The 16,685-nt window shown below is 33.4% G+C and overlaps 1 pseudogene; it reads right to left on the reverse strand.

Moving 5' to 3' along the window:
* Nucleotides 1–3,549: 3,549 nt before the first annotated feature.
* LOC149577794 (uncharacterized) overlaps nucleotides 3,550–16,685 on the reverse strand; it is a 100,063-nt pseudogene continuing 86,927 nt past the window's right edge.

Consider the following 16,685-nt stretch of genomic DNA (forward strand, 5'->3'; position numbering starts at 1 on the left):
GGAGAGAGGGGTGATATGTTTCGTATGAAGTCGAAGGTAAAGGTGATGCAATTGGCATGTCGATTGTTCTTCGGTAACAATTTGGATAATTACTAGATTTTCTTAGATTGTTCATAGGTTAGACTTAAATCTTATTTTGTGGTTCTTTACTACACATGGGCATGTTTTTTAAAACAGAATGAAAGGTTGTTGAATTGTAAAAGTCAGTTAAGGCCTGATAAGCCAAATAAGTAGTTCTTTAATGCATATAAAAAATCTTTGAAAAAACTATGAAAGGTTGTTGAATTTTTGTCTTAATCTTAGCATCCATGTTCTTGCCAGTTTCCAGTCCAATGTAATTACTAGTTGTAATTATTGAATAGCATGTACACACAATAGAAAGCATTGCCTTTATTTTTTTCCCACATTAGTGTATTAATACAAGTTCTAGGAAGTCTCCTTGTTGCATATCAGATATAGGTCATTTTTTCTTGGTGTCCAATCATTTTCATTGTTATATATCATTTATTAATAATTTTGTATCAATCAAAATTATCTCTATCATTATTGTCTTTCGACATGACTATTTTCCCTATGACAAGAATTAAACTTATCATATCTCCAAGTTCAGTTGTATGAATCATAAAGAAAGAAGAAAAAATACTCCTTTAAAAATATACATAAGACTTACATGCTCATACTTATTCTAAAAGAATTACATATTTAATCTTCCCACCTTTGGATCAGCTTACTGTCTAAACTATTTGTGACATTAACCTGATGTTCTCTCACAAAATTCTACTTTGACACCTCTTGATCAGCTTACTGTATCTAAAATATTTGAGACATTAACTTGATGTTCTTTCACAAAATTCTACTTTGATTTGGGTAATGTGATTATCTTTAGCTTTATCCATTACATCATGGGGGTTTATCTACATAGAAAAATGTGATAAAAAACATGATATACACTTTTTGAAGAAGCAAAAAGGGATCAATCTACAATATTGCTCCAACAGGCACTAAGACCAACATTGTGCATCTTTTTGCAATACTCATATTTGTTGGAATAAAGTTCATTTTATCTGCATGTTATATGTTTAAAAAATTTTCTATTTTTCTCATTCCAGCCATGTCATCCATCTCTCAACACTTCTATATGCAGAATTCTTGAGAACAACAACAACAAACTTTTGTGCATATATTTATTGCTCACTACTACAAACACTTTCACTAAAAGTGTATTTAAGTAACATTGATTTTAGATCTTAACATTTATATAATATTAATATGTAATGTGAAATATTTGCCTAAATTTAAATGTTTTAAAAATGTCTTGTGTTAATGATTTATGAAGTGTAACATATTCATAAGTATCATGTTCCCTTATTCTCTATAAATTAAAATCCTAAGTTTGTTGACTAATCAAAGTTTTACTATTTGACTCATGTCAATTTTGAAGCTATATTATACCACAAGTACCATCTATCATTCTATTTCAAGCTAACAATTAAGTAAACCACTTCACTAAAGGCAAGAGCTTTGGCACTTGCACCCCTTGTTAGGTGTTGTCAATCTTTCTTTGTTGGACAACTTTGAAGGAGTTTCGGATTCAAGATATGCTCGGCCAAGTACCTCATTGCTATTGATGTTGCCAATCTTTCTTTATTGGACAACTTTGAAGGAGTTTCCAATCCAAACATATTGATTGGTTCTTACCTCTACTCTACATTTTGTTTGATGTCAACATGAACAATGGATTCCTAAGTCTAGCCTTTGCAATATGTTTCTAATATCATCACTAGAGAGTCATTATCATGCAAAATTATCGAGTGCCTATGAGAGATGCTATAACTAGTAGTTGTACCGGGCAAGGGTGCAAGATATAGCCGATGGGTGAATGGAATGTATTATATGCAAAATTTGTCTTCTAGTTATATATTCTATTAAGGGCAAGATAGTTGAGATTCAATAGCAAATTGTCTATGCAGTTGACAAAATGACTGAATATTTCAATTTATTAATTTTTAAAAATTTACAAAAATACTAAATTTATAATTTTAAATTAATATTAAATAATAATTTAATAGCCAATATGTCCACTGGGTAGATGCTTCCTTTCAATAGAGAGGTTGGTTCAATATGACAACAAAGATAGAATCAATTTAAGATGATGTTTCAAAGTAGTTTTAGTGCACTTTAATTATTGGATTTGAATACCAAATGTATAATCTATGTAGATTCTTGAATAAATATTTCTAATAATAAGTCTATTTAGAAGCATATGCACTTATGCAAGTGATGTGAAACAGAAGAATTTTTTCATGATTTAGTGTTTTCAATTAGATATGATTTATCTCAAAGCATTATTTAACAAAAAAAGAAATAATAGAACATACCAATTAGTGTCCATTTCAATGCTTGGACATACAAAATAAATTGCAGCTAGTCATAAACTTCAAACAGATTGCAACTATAATCTATTTGATTAGTTTTGTGTTACAAAGATAGATGCTAATGCACATAAATATGTTATTGGTCATGGATGTGTACTACTCAAAATAAGTAATATGGTAATCCACACTAATATGTATGCCATCTAATTTTGTGTTCTCCAATTCCTTTCCACTCATTATATAAACCTAAAGTAAACCCAAATTGAACACCTATCAATAAATGGATAAATCTATTTTGGAGTAAATAATTTAGATCACAGATCACCACGTACAAATAAAGTACACTATGGACACTATAAAAGTGACTAGAGTTGAACAAATGAGGACATATTATGTCTGATGACAACCAAAATTCTATCTAGAAGTTAGCAATGTTCACATGGCATTTTTATATTGTTAGCAAATTCTATGGTTGCAATTAACATCCATGAAAATATTATGACATTGCATTCAATGACTGGCAAATGATTGTCTAGAAGAACCATAAATTCCAATAAGATTAAATATAAATGCAATATCACAAGGCATACCTAAAGGTAGACCAACAACTTATATAATTAAATTGTAAACATATTGATGCATTTGTACACCAAATGTACCAAAATGACTTTAACATTGAGTACCAACTAGCTCAAGAGATGGGAGAATATTAATGAGTCAAGAAACAAGATAATAGCTTCCTAACAAAATTAAATAAAACATCTTACTTTTACATAGTAGTTTATCCAATATACTTTTTCAAATTCATAAGGTACCATGAGAGACATCTAAAATAGATGCAAATTGTATTACCAAGTTTAGTTTTGACATAAGGCTAGTAGTTTTATGAGTCTAAGCAATTAGAATTGCATGAATTTTGTACTTTTGGGATCAATGACTACTTGTTATAGAATACAAAATTCCCAAAGATGAAGGCTTCTTGGCTAGGAATGAAATAAATGATGTGCAAAAGAAAACAACAATGTTAGTATTGTGGAATCATATGCCTCCCACCAAGGTTCTTTTTTGGTTGGAATCTAAGTTGCGACCTACTTTAACATATGATTTATAATCTAAGATACATATATTAGAACTTAAATCATGCGCACAAAATTGTCTCTATCATGGAATAGATCTAACATAAACTCTTCAATTATGTCAAGTAATCAGGATGGAACCATTGAGTTGATTGTTGATCAGATCCAAATACACAAGAGTTGGCATTTCAAAATATGAAATGAGTATGGAACCTGACAAATTGTATGAGGCCAATGCAAGCTTTTGATCCAAATGCAAAAGCTTACCAAGACTAGAATGTATAGATCCATGCAACTAATTTGAACTCAGATCTAGGGTTCTTAGATGAGAAATTCTCATTAAGGGTATGTGCAGGATCATGGTCAACCAAACTATGGCCTTAAGTGTAGTGAAAAACCAACAAATCAGGGTTATGTCAACTTGACAAATAATTTTAAAGTGGTTCTAGACTTTATATCAAAAATTTGTAAGAAAATAATCTATATGAAATTGAATGTAGTTTCTAAAATACTAGGCCTTATTTGGAGAAAAAATTATTTGATTGGTCAAAAGTTTAGATTTTAACGCAATACTACAAAAATTTTAGGGCGAAAATAAAAAGTAGGTGTATGTTTGACCATCTTAATCAAAATAAAATGATAATATTTTTTAATATAATAATGGATATAAAAATTAGACTCATGCCTAGATGTGATGCATATTTTTGGGTATTTTTATTCCAAGTAAATAATTAAATATGAATTTTCTACTGTAACTTTTCCAAAATAAAAAACTCTAGTGTTTGACCACCTTAACTAATTGAAAACTTTACCAAATTAATTTATTTATTTTTCCTTATACTAGACAAAGCATAGATGTGATGCAACTTTTGGATTTAAAAAATGTTATACCATTTAAAAGTTATAGCTATTTTTCAATCAGTACGTCAATTAGCACTTTACAATCATCTTCATTAAAAATTAGCTAATAAATACTTATTGAACTCAAAATTTGATAGCAATTATATCAATGGAATGTTGAGAGTCTTATTAAAAAACCCTTTTTGCTAAATTGAATTTTGATGAAAATAATATTGTCAAATGACTACTCAAAGTTTGAATGTAACTGAAAACATTCTCAAACACATTTTTTGAGTTGACCAAACAAGTTTGATAATTACCAAGCCTAATCCAGTACTCAATTTCAAATCGAGTATCCCATACCAAATCGGATACCCGATATGAAATCAAGTACACGAAAAGTGGCGGCCAAAATTCTTTCAAGCATTTATAGCCCAGCGCAAATTTTTGAAATTTTGGAGGGAAACCAAAATTTGGGAAGTGTGGCCATTATTATTATTAAATATTATTATTACATATGAATATTATTATTATTATTAATTATTGTTATTATATATAGTAATATTATATTAGTATTATATATAGTAATATTATATTAGTATTATATATAGTAATATATATGACTATTATTGTTATATAATCTAGTAATATATTATTATTATGTTAAAATATACAATATCATATTATTATTATTAAATATAATATTGTCATGAAATGCATCGAAAGGGGCCTTTGAACCAACCAAATGGGTTCCTAGGGGTCCTAGGGCCACTAGGGACATATGTTGTCATGAAATGTGTCGAAAGGGGTCATAGGTTAAACTATGACCCCTTTTGCATTGAAACCAACCAAATAGGTCCTTAGGGATACTAGGGCCCCTAGGGACATATGTTATCATGAAATGCGTCAAAAGGGGTCATAGGTTAATCTATGGCCCCTTTCAATGCATTTGAACCAACCAAATGGGTCCCTAGTGGTCCTAGGGCCCCTAGGGACATATGTTATCATGAAATGCATCGAAAGGGGCCATAGGTTAACCTATGACCCCTTTTGATGCCTTCGAACCAACCAAATGGATCCCTAGGGGTCTTAGGGACCCTAGGGACATATGTTGTCATGAAATGTGTCGAAAGGGGTCATAGGTTAACCTTTGACCCCTTTCGACATATTCAAACCAACCAAATAGGTCCTTAGGGGTCCTAGGGCCCCTAGGAACATATGTTGTCATGAAATGCATCAAAAGGGGTCATAGATTAACGTATGACCCCTTTTGATGCATTTGAACCAACTAAATTTTTTCTAGGGGTTCTAGGGCCCCTAGGGACATATGTTGTCATGAAACATATAAAAAGGGGTCATAGGGCTGATCTTGGAAGATAGGTAGGTGTGTTTGAGAGATATGTTTGACCAAAGGAGTGACCCTTATTTCCCATGATACATAAGCATGACATAGCTTGCTACAATGTAGGGGGTAAGCCTCTTTGAACCCTAGTATAGGGACAATGTCATCCTCTAATTCTAGTGGGGCGACCACCTCTAGTAGGGCCCACTAGAGACTAGGAGGTGAGTGGAGTGAATCAAATCACCCTTATACAATGGGGAATTTCTCTACATGCAAAACGTATTTGAAAGCAGAAATTGTCTAGGGACATGTTGTCATGAAATGCAATGCATTCAAGCCAACCAAATGGATTCCTAGGGGTGTTAGGGCCCTTAGGGACATATGTTGTCATGAAATGTGTTGAAAGGGGTCATAGGTTTTTGACATCCTTAGGGATCTTAGGGCCCCTAAGAAAATATGTTGTCATGAAATGTGTCGAAAAGGGTCATAGGTTATCGTATGACCCCTTTCAACGCATTCAAAACAACTAAATAGGTCCCTAGGGGTCCTAGGACCCCTAGGGACATATGTTGTCATGAAATTCATCGAAAGGGGTAATAGGTTAACCTATGACCCCTTTCAATGCATTCAAAACAACCAAATAAGTCCCTAGGGGTCCTAGGGCCCCTAGGGACATATGTTATCATCAAATGTGCAAAAGGGGTTATAGGCTATCGTATGACCCCTTTCGATGCATTTAAACCAACCAAATAGGTCCCTAGGGGTCCTAGGGCCCTTAGGGACATATTTGTCATGAAATGCATTGAAAGGGGTCATAGGTTAACCTATGACCCCTTTCGACACATTTGAACCAACCAAATAGGTCCATAGTGGTCCTAGGGCCCCTAGGGACATATGTTGTCATGAAATGCATCGAAAGGGGTCATAAGTTAACCTATGAGTGCTTTCAATGCATTCGAACCAACCAAATAGGTCCCTAGGGGTCCTATAACCCCTACGAACATATGTTGTCATGAAATGCATCAAAGGGGTCATAGGTTATTGTATGACCCCATTCGAAACAACTAAGTAGGTCCCTAGGGGTCCTAGGGGCCGTAGGGACATATGTTGTCATGAAATGCATCAAAAGGGATCATAGGTTAACCTATGATCCCTTTCGACACATTCAAATCAACCAAATATGTCCCTAGGGGTCCTAGGGCCCTTAGGGACATATGTTGTCATGGAATGCATCGAAAGGGGTCATAGGTTAACCTATGACCCCTTTGACATCCCTAAGGGTCCTAGGGCCCCTAGGGACATATGTTGTCATGAAATGCGGTGAAAGGGGTCATAGGTTATCATATGACCCCTTTTTTTATGCATTTGAAACAACCAAATAGGTCCCTAGGGGTCCTAGGGCCCCTAGAAAAATATGTTGTCATGAAATGCGTCGAAAGCAGTCATAGGTTAACCTATGACCTCTTTCAATGCATTTGAAACAACCAAATAGGTCCCTAGGGGTCCTAGGGCCCTGTTAGTGAATAGACTATCCTCAAAGAAAAGATGTACAAATATAACCCTAAATGCCTAAGTGAGAGGACTAATCAACACCAATAATTGGATAAGTTATCAATCCACACCAATAGTTGGACAGGTTATCATTGAATTGATAACCTTCCTCTAAATTGTATCGAGTATAGCTCCTCATGTGAGATATTCAATAAATTTATTATGGATGATTTTAACCAAAGCCCATGAAAGGATTACAAGCATCTATCTGCAAACACCGAGTAGATGCGTAAATTTAATAACTGAAAAGAAAGAAAAGTAGAAAATAGCAGATCACACAAAGTTCATTTGTTGCATGTTGCATTACAAAAAGGACAACGATCAAAGGAATAATTTCCATCCTCTTGAGAAAAAGAAGAATCAAAGCTTCTAAGAGATCTTCATATCAAAGTGTGTTCAAAAAATAGCAACATCAGACGAACTTAAAGAAAACTGAAAGTTACAAATAGATAACAATCAGTGGAAAGCAAACTGCCTAAACTCAAAGTTCTAGTTTACAGTTATCTTTGAAACCTCCCTTCTTTAAGATGTAAAAAGCTATACAAATCTTATTACACACTGCATCAAATTTACTATCTAGAAGAATATGAAAACCCTCTCCCACACATCAGATTTTGGAACCAAATTCCCTTTAATAACTAACACAAAGTTTTGCAAAGTAAAGCTATGTTCCGCGACAACTCCAAAGTCTGCTTTCTTTCCCCTAGAGAACTAGAAAATCTCTCTATAGAAAACTAGAATCCCCTCCCTACAGTAGCATAAAATCTCCTGCTAGAAAAGGAAATGATGGAGCCCCTTTTTTCACTTGCTGCTACCTATTTATCTTCCTTTTGGTCGAGTTGGCTGGTTAGTTATAATAATTACTATTTCTTGGAACTAGCTCTCTCTGTTTACTTCTAGTCACATCCTCATGATCTTTATATTCTTTAAATTTTATCTTTATTATATGATATGTATCTCATGAACCCAAAAATATTTTAAATATTGCTTTAGTGAGAAGTTATAAAATTAGGATTACTCCAACATATCTCAATTTCACAAGGATCCAACAGTGGAGTTGGTATTTATTGCCCCCGAAATGAGGCAAGTTTTTTTGTCATATGAATTTATGACTGCAATTGTTGATCTGATGGAAGTGCAAACAGAAACCCATAACTTTTGATCCACATCGAATCTTATAAAAATATTTGGCAAAGATTTAGATAATCAGGTTTTCCAAGAAATACCTAATATTCAGCCAGATCCAATGGTTGAATTGAGAGATATGGCCCCCTAAATATGACTTTTTTTTGTCATCTGTATTTGTGGTTGTTCTGAATACTTCTGATAGACCTGCACATAGTCACCTATATCTCACAAACCAATTTGAATTTTTAAGATCACTTTCTTAATAATTTAGATATCTTGGTTATGTCCAATATATTTCAATTTCAGAAAGATCCAACAGTGGATTTGGGAGTTATGCCCCCCGCACTGAGACTATTTTTCTAGAACATCAAGCATCCGATTTCAACAAATCTTGATCTATTTCTTATTCAAAACATAGCCCATCTGATAACATATAGAAATGTTAGAAAATTTATGTTAAATATATATTTCCTTGTCTCCAAATAGATGCATTCATCTTCTACAACCATGAGCTCTGAGTGGTACAGTCTATTCATTTGCATGCATGTTTTCCCATTGGCATATGGTTGATTGTTGCCTCATTAATGTTGTGTTCTCATTGTTTAACATCTAGTAGAAAAGCATTGAAAACCTTCATCAAGTAGATTAGATGCAATATCAATATACATTTTAAATGTATGATGCCAATAGTTGTTTCAAGTGCTCTTTCATTGAACTTGTGCTTTGAACATACTGAACCAGTTAACTGAATGTTGAACTTCTAAACTTGACCTTAATATGAACTTTGTATCACAGAACCTCCAATTTTTTGGGATAAAAAAATAAAATTCTAACCTAGGAAATGAATCATTGAAACCAAGCCACTAAATCATACATGTGAACCTCTCAGAATAGGTCATTAAACCTGCATGAACAAATTGGACTATTTTGAGCTAGTTTGAACTACTTTGAACTTCAGTTCGAAGTGGTTCAAGACTCTGTACTTGAACATCAAAAAATTGAACCTTTGAAACATCAAACTCATTAAACCTTTGAAACTACTAAATTAATGAAAATTGATCATGAATTGTTAACTTTTCTTAGTTGACCATTCTGTACTTTGAACCATGAGTCTAAATTTTGCTTGTATTGAACCTATAGGATGGATCGTCTGAACCACTGAACCATTTTGAACTACTTTGAACTAAGGTTCAAAGTGATTTTAAAACACAAACTACAAATTTTAAAACCATGTCCATATTTGGTACTAACAGGGGCTCTAATTGTGGGACTACTTTTGATGCAAAATTAGAGAACTCTAGCAATCTCTAGTAAAAGACAAGTGCCTTATCCATTGGGCAGATAGAGTTAGCAAGAAAATAAGATCGGGAGCTGCTTGCAGAGAGGGTGGTGGGGAGCAGGGAAAAGAAACCAAGCTAAAATACCTAAACTACCAGCAAGCATGAAGCTTACACATTATTCAAACTACCACTACGCACAAAAAAAATTGATTTACAAAAACCTTTGAGAATGCATTCATCTACTCATGGAAACCCATTGAATGGTTTAGAGAAATACATGCCAATGTGGAAGAGTGACTGATATTTAGAATGCATTAGCATCAGTAGACATCTTGTGATGACTGCAAAGATGGATTCAACAACCACGTGTTGCAAGAATTCTTGCCTTTTGGGAATACCAACTTCATCATAAAAATGGTATGCCTCCCATTCCACTTGTGTTTACTACAATATGGTAGGAATGAAATGTTGTACCATAGTATGCAATTCTACTACATCAAAATTCATGGATGTTTCAACTTTTGAAGGCCTTTTATCATCAATGCTAGTTAACAAAATCAAAGATTGCATGGTTTGACCCACCATATTCTTCGAAAGATCTCCTTTCTTCATCACTACTTTAGATTGCAAGCATCCTTCTGTCTATGATATATATTCAAATGAGAAAGATTCAGAGAGAGGAATGCCATACCCTTCTACCCTATCCATTAGTTTTTGTTCTTGATGATACACCATATCATGCTAATCTGAATCAATAACAAAGAGGGCATTAGAAACTTCAAGAGTAAAGGCTTCATTTTCTAGAGAAAGGATAGCCATTGATAACTCTTTATCTAAATCAATGCAGCAAGTCTTTCCCTTGTAATTGGTACATTCAAACTGGTCATTTGTTTTTCTGATTGAGTAACACACTCTTCATCACTTTCAATATGTAGTCAGCAAAATCTTTTCATCTTTAAAGCATTATCTTCAGCCAACAAGAGTTCTTAGAAGTCTTCATCCTTCAAAATAGTTAGATTCTGAAAATGAGAAACATTGGCAGTAGATTTTATCCCTTCTAGAACATGCTCCTTCTTTATAGCCTCCTCATCAATGTAGTTTCATTGTTCACAAATGTATTCTTTCATTGGTGGAGTCTTTATAGATTTCATACTAGTAAGAATCAAAGCATCATCCAACCTGATTGCTTCGTTTTGTGTGTCCACCAAATTTCACATTCTAAGGCATTGTAACCAAAACTTGACTTCAGTGTCCATAGCAGTAATAAAGAAGCATACCTAATTAATTTCAGTACGTTGCTGGGCTAGAGGAATCTTACCAACACTCTGATTAAATCTATCAATAAACTCCCTTATAGATTCATCTTCTTTCATCTGAATTTGAATAAGATTTACCAAAAATTGATAGGAATCAACTGTGGGTTGAAATATCTCAAGGAATCTCCCCTTAAGATCATCCCAAATTGTGATACATCCATCTTCTAGATTCTGAAACCATTTTTCAGCTTTTCCCACAAGGCTTTGAACAAACAACTTGATGAACACATCTTCTTCCTGCACACCAAGAATCTCGCATGCAACAGTAACTACTTTGATGTGATCAGTCGGATCTTGTGTTTTGTGTCTATGAAACTTGGGAAGGTATTCTCATGATCTTTTAGGTAAGGCTGAATACTAGGCCAAAGAAAATGGTCCAATTCAAGCCCCCCATGGTTGAGTTGCAACTGCAGCCATAATATAGACTGGAACTCCCAAAATCAAGGATTTAACAAATTTGTAACATAGAGTCACCAATCTTCTACACACGGAGATAACCATAAAACTGAGGCAACAAATGTTAGGTAATGATCTCTGTTTGAATCTCTAGCAAAGTCACCAAAAATCTATTAGTGAATAGATTGTCCTCCAAGAAAAGATGGGCAAATATAACCCTGAATGCCCAAGTGAGAGGACTAATCAACACTAACAGTTGGACAAGTTATCATTGGATTGATACCTTCCTCTGACATTTATCAGGTATAGCTCTCCATGTGAGATATTCAATGAATTAATTATAGATGCTTTTAACCAGAAAGAATGAAAGGATTACAAGCATCTATCCACAAACACAAAGTAGACACATAAATTTAAGAACTAAAAAGAAAGAAAAGAAAAAAACAATAGATCACACAAAGTTCATTTGTTGCATGCTACATTACAAAAAGGAAAATGATCAAAGGAATAATTTCCATCCTCCTGAGAAAAAGAAGAATCAAAGCTTCAAAGAGATCTTGATATCAAAATGTGTTTAGAAAATAGAAACATCAGATGCACTTAAAGAAAACTAAAAGTTACAAACATATAACAATCAGTGGAAAGCAAACTACCTAAACTCAAAGTTCTAGTTTATAGTTATCTTTCAAACCTCCTTTATTTAAGATGTAAAAAGCTATACAAATCTTATTACATGCTACTTTAGATTTACTATCTAGAAGAATATAAAAACCCTCTCCCATCCATCAAATTTTGAAACCAAATTCCCTTTAATAACTAACGCAAAGTTTAGCAAAGTAAAGCTCTATTCTTCCACAACTCCAAAGTCTTCTTTCTTTTCCCTAGAGAACTGGAAGATCTCCCTATAGAAAACTAGAATCCTCTCCCTATAGTAGCATAAAATCTCCTACTAGAAAAGGAAATGATGGAACCCCTTTTTTCACTTGCTACTGCCTATTTATCTTCCTTTTGGTCGAGTTGGCTGGTCAGTTATAATAATAACTGTTTCTTGGAACTAGCTCTCTCTGGTTACTTCTAGTCACATCCTCATGATCTTTATATTCTTTAAATTTTATCTTTATTATATGATATGTGGCATAATGAATATTTACCTGGTGACACAACCTCTACAATATGCTGACAGGTGGCATTTGCTGGTGATAGAGTGCTAACCTGATCGAGGTGTGAACAGACAGATGTATCTCATGAACCCAAAAACATTTTAAAGATCACTTCATTGAGAAGTTAAAAAATTATGATTACTCCAACATATCTCAATTTCACAAGGATCCAACAATGGAGTTGGGAGTTATGGCCCTTGAATCGAGGCAAGTTTTTTTGTCATCTGCATTTATCACTGTTATTGCATATCTAATGGAGGTGCAAACAAAAACCCATAACTTTTGATCCACAATGAATATTGTAACAATATTTGGTGAAGATCTAGGTAATCAGGTTTTCCAAGAAAGACCTGAAATTCAGCCATATCCAACAGTCAAATTGAGAGATATGGCCCCCAAAATATGACTTTTTTTTGTCATTTGTATTTGTGGCTGTTCTAGACAATTCTGATAGACCTGCACACAATCACCTATATCTCACAAACCAAACTGAATTTTTAAGATCACTTTGGAAAATATTTAGATATCTTGGTTATGCCCAATATATTTCAATTTTAGAAAGATCCAATGGTGGATTTGGGATTTATGCCCCCCGCACGGAGACTATTTTTCTGGAACAACAAGCATCTGATTTCAACAAATCTTGATCTATTTTTTCTTCAAAACACAGCCCATCTAATAACATATAGAAATTTTAGACCATTTATGTTAAATATATATTTCCTTGGCTCCAAATAGATGCATTCATCTTATATAACTATGAGCTCTAAGTGGTATAGTCTATTCATTTGCATGCATGTTTTCCCATTGGCATATGGTTGATTGTTGCCTCATTAATGTTGTGTTCTCATTGTTAGATGGAATATCAATATACATTTTAAATGTATGATGCCAATAGTTTTTTCAATTTCTCTTTGATTGAACCTATGCTTTGAACATAGTTAACCAGTGAACTGAATGTTGAACCTTTGAACTTGACCTTAATATGAACTTTGTATAATAGAACCTCCAATTTTGTGGGATAACAAACTACAATTCTAACTTGGGAAATGAATTGTTGAAACCAAGCCACTAAATCATACATGTGAACCTCTCAGAACAGATCATTTAAACCTACATAAAAAAATTGGACTATTTTGAATTAGTTTGAACTGCTTCGAACTTCAGTTCAAAGTGGTTCAAGGCTCTGCACTTGAACTTCAAACTATTGAACCTTTGAAACATTAAACTCATTTAACCTTTGACACTACTGAACTAACAAAAATTGATCATGAATTGTGAACTTTTTTGAGTCCACCATTCTATGCTTTGAACCATGAGTATGAACTTTTCTTGTATTGAACCTGCAGGATGGATCATCTAAACCACTGAACCATTTCAAACTACTTTGAACTAAGGTTCAAAGTGGTTCGAAAACACAAATTACAAGTTTTAAAACCATGTCCATATTGGGTACTAACAGGCCCCTAGGGACATATGTTGTCATGAAATGTGTCAAAAGGGGTCATAGGTTAACCTATGATCCCTTTCGACGCATTCGAACCAACCAAGTGGGTCATAATAATCATATATATATATATATGTGTGTGTGTATATATATATATATATATATAATATTTATAGGTCATAATAATAATAATAACAATAATAATATATATTACTATATTATATTTAATAATAATACTAAAAATTGCAATAATATAATATAATAATCATATATAGTAATAATCATATATCAATATATTATATTTATAGGTCATAATAATAATAATCATATATATTACTATATTAGGGTATGTGCAAGATCATGGTGTGCCAAAAAGTGGTAATGTGAAAAAAAAAGAGTTTGAAAATGTCTAAAAGCATTTCAAAATCGGCTTTGACTTTTTTCCACCCATCCTAATACCAAAGCTAAAAAATTAGGACCAAGCCTTATCGGGTATCTGATTTCATATCGGATACCCAATAATATCGAGTATCCTATATGAATTCGAATGCCCGATACATGCGACTTTGATTTTTTTAAAAAAACTTGAGTGTTGTTTTACATTGCATTTTTTTGTTGTTCGAAGCACTTGTTTCTGGTATCCGATATGAAAATGGGTATATGATATCAGTGAGTAATTTTTTAAAAAAAAAATTTCAATGAATTTTATTATAAATTAGTTATTTTTAATTGAATTTGTTAAAAATTAGGTTTTTCTTAATAGAAATTGTTGAAATTTAGGTTGTTTTTAATAGAAATTATGTTTTGTTAATTAATAGGTATGGCTAATTGAAATGATGATACTAAGGCAAGAAATAATGTTCCTCATAACCCACCACCAAATGATCCAGTGCCCACTCAAAATCATCCACCAAAAAATACCCTACCCCCTCAAACCCCTCCTCAAATCGAAGATTTTATATTTGAAAATCTCGTTGAATTGAGGGCTTTGCGAACCACATATAATACTGTACCCATGTTGGCTCCTATGTTATCCACGTTAAACACCATATTAGATATTATTGAAACACTTACCAATGAACAAAAATTCCACTCTTCATTGGATGACGAAATGCATGCCACATTTGATGATGGGTTAGACTATGATGAGATTGCGACCCTTAATATGTAAAGATGATTTGGTTTCCCTTTTGCAAACCCAAAATCTAGTATACAAGTTGATTGCAAAAAGCCCAAACTATAAATTAAATGATACACAAATGATTCAATACTTGAGAACTTTTGGGATCATTGGTAGATGGTTTTTGACATCCCTCCACACAACAATTTAGAGGTTCCATTTTGTTTCCTTAGAAAATTGTATGTAGAATTTGTGTTGGGCCTCAAGGTGAACTATTTGAGCATGAAGCCTAGAATGGGTGTAGGAGGAGGAGTTCCTCAGGATAGACAATTTTCCCAACAGAAGAAAGCTGGCACTTTTGTCCTCCCTACTGATGTCTCCCCCCTTCTCGAGTGCAACATCCTGATGTCATTGTAGAGGCCAGCTCTTAGATTATTAGAGCTATCCATAGATTGAGTAGCCTATTGATATCCCAAGCTAGGTTAGTGCTAGCTCCCCATGTTGATGATGCTGGTGCAAGTCCATCATTGGCGAGCTCATCACATGTTTGTGTGCCCCATACTTGCATAACATGCAAGAATATTTGTCTAGGTCCCATAGGTGATCTTTTTGAGTATTAGTCTATATTTGGGGAGCATACACTAGATGTGTGTATAGAGGCTACACACCATGACATGGGAGAGGAGGGGCATGTAGAGGCATGGACTCTTTCCATGTCAGTACATGTATACATTTTTTTGTTATGACATATGAGATTTAAAGTTAATCTTTACAATAAAGTAATTTTAATTTTTAACCCATACTGACTTACATGTATGTGATCTTTATTCATGTTTAGTTGATGATTTAGAAGGAGCTCTGATAGGTTGATGATCTCACACTCTCGGCTATTTCATTTTTTCTTGAGAGATCTACGGTACATTATGTTATGTTGTCATTTTTTTTTCTATTTGATATTGTAGCATATATGGTTTCTAATCTTTCTTTTTTCTTATAGGTATCAATTGCTAGTGGGGGACAAAGTGCGGGGGATGAGGCAAGACCCATTGACAAGAGAAAGGTAATTAGGTGCTTTCTATTTGATTAAATATCAATGCATTCTTGTAAAATGTTTGTGGTAATGAAATTTAATTGTACATTCTTTATTGTATAGGACGTGGCTACTAGTGATGAGCCCATGCAAATTCCATGTCATAGATGCTCTGGCATTTCCATTCACATTGAGAGCCCCATTTTACGTGCAAGTTTCATTTATTTTTTATTTTCCTTATTTTCATAAATAAATTCTAAACTGATTTCCATGATATTAACAACTAGTATTTTGTATCTCATAGGAAACACTTAGTGCACAGGAGGTTGGACAATAGAGTTTTGTATCTTTACTGACGCAACCATTATATCCTAAGTAGGAGTCAAAATAAGTAAGTTGTAGTTTGAATTCCCTATTATATGTTATAAATTTAGCATGCTATGAATTATATTTAAGTTTTAGATTCATCTGACAAACATATTTGAAAATACATAGGCCACAATCAGTGAGGTACAAGCATTGTCGATGACATATGAGAGGACTCCTTACAAGGGCATGAGGTCAACAAGAGAGGTATTTATGATTAAAGTTTAATACTATAAATATTCATTCGAAAAAATACCA

The sequence above is a fragment of the Cupressus sempervirens genome, chromosome 1, assembly GCF_028749045.1.
Source record: "Cupressus sempervirens isolate cs-2001-9-10 chromosome 1, ASM2874904v1, whole genome shotgun sequence".
Classification (NCBI taxonomy): domain Eukaryota; kingdom Viridiplantae; phylum Streptophyta; class Pinopsida; order Cupressales; family Cupressaceae; genus Cupressus; species Cupressus sempervirens.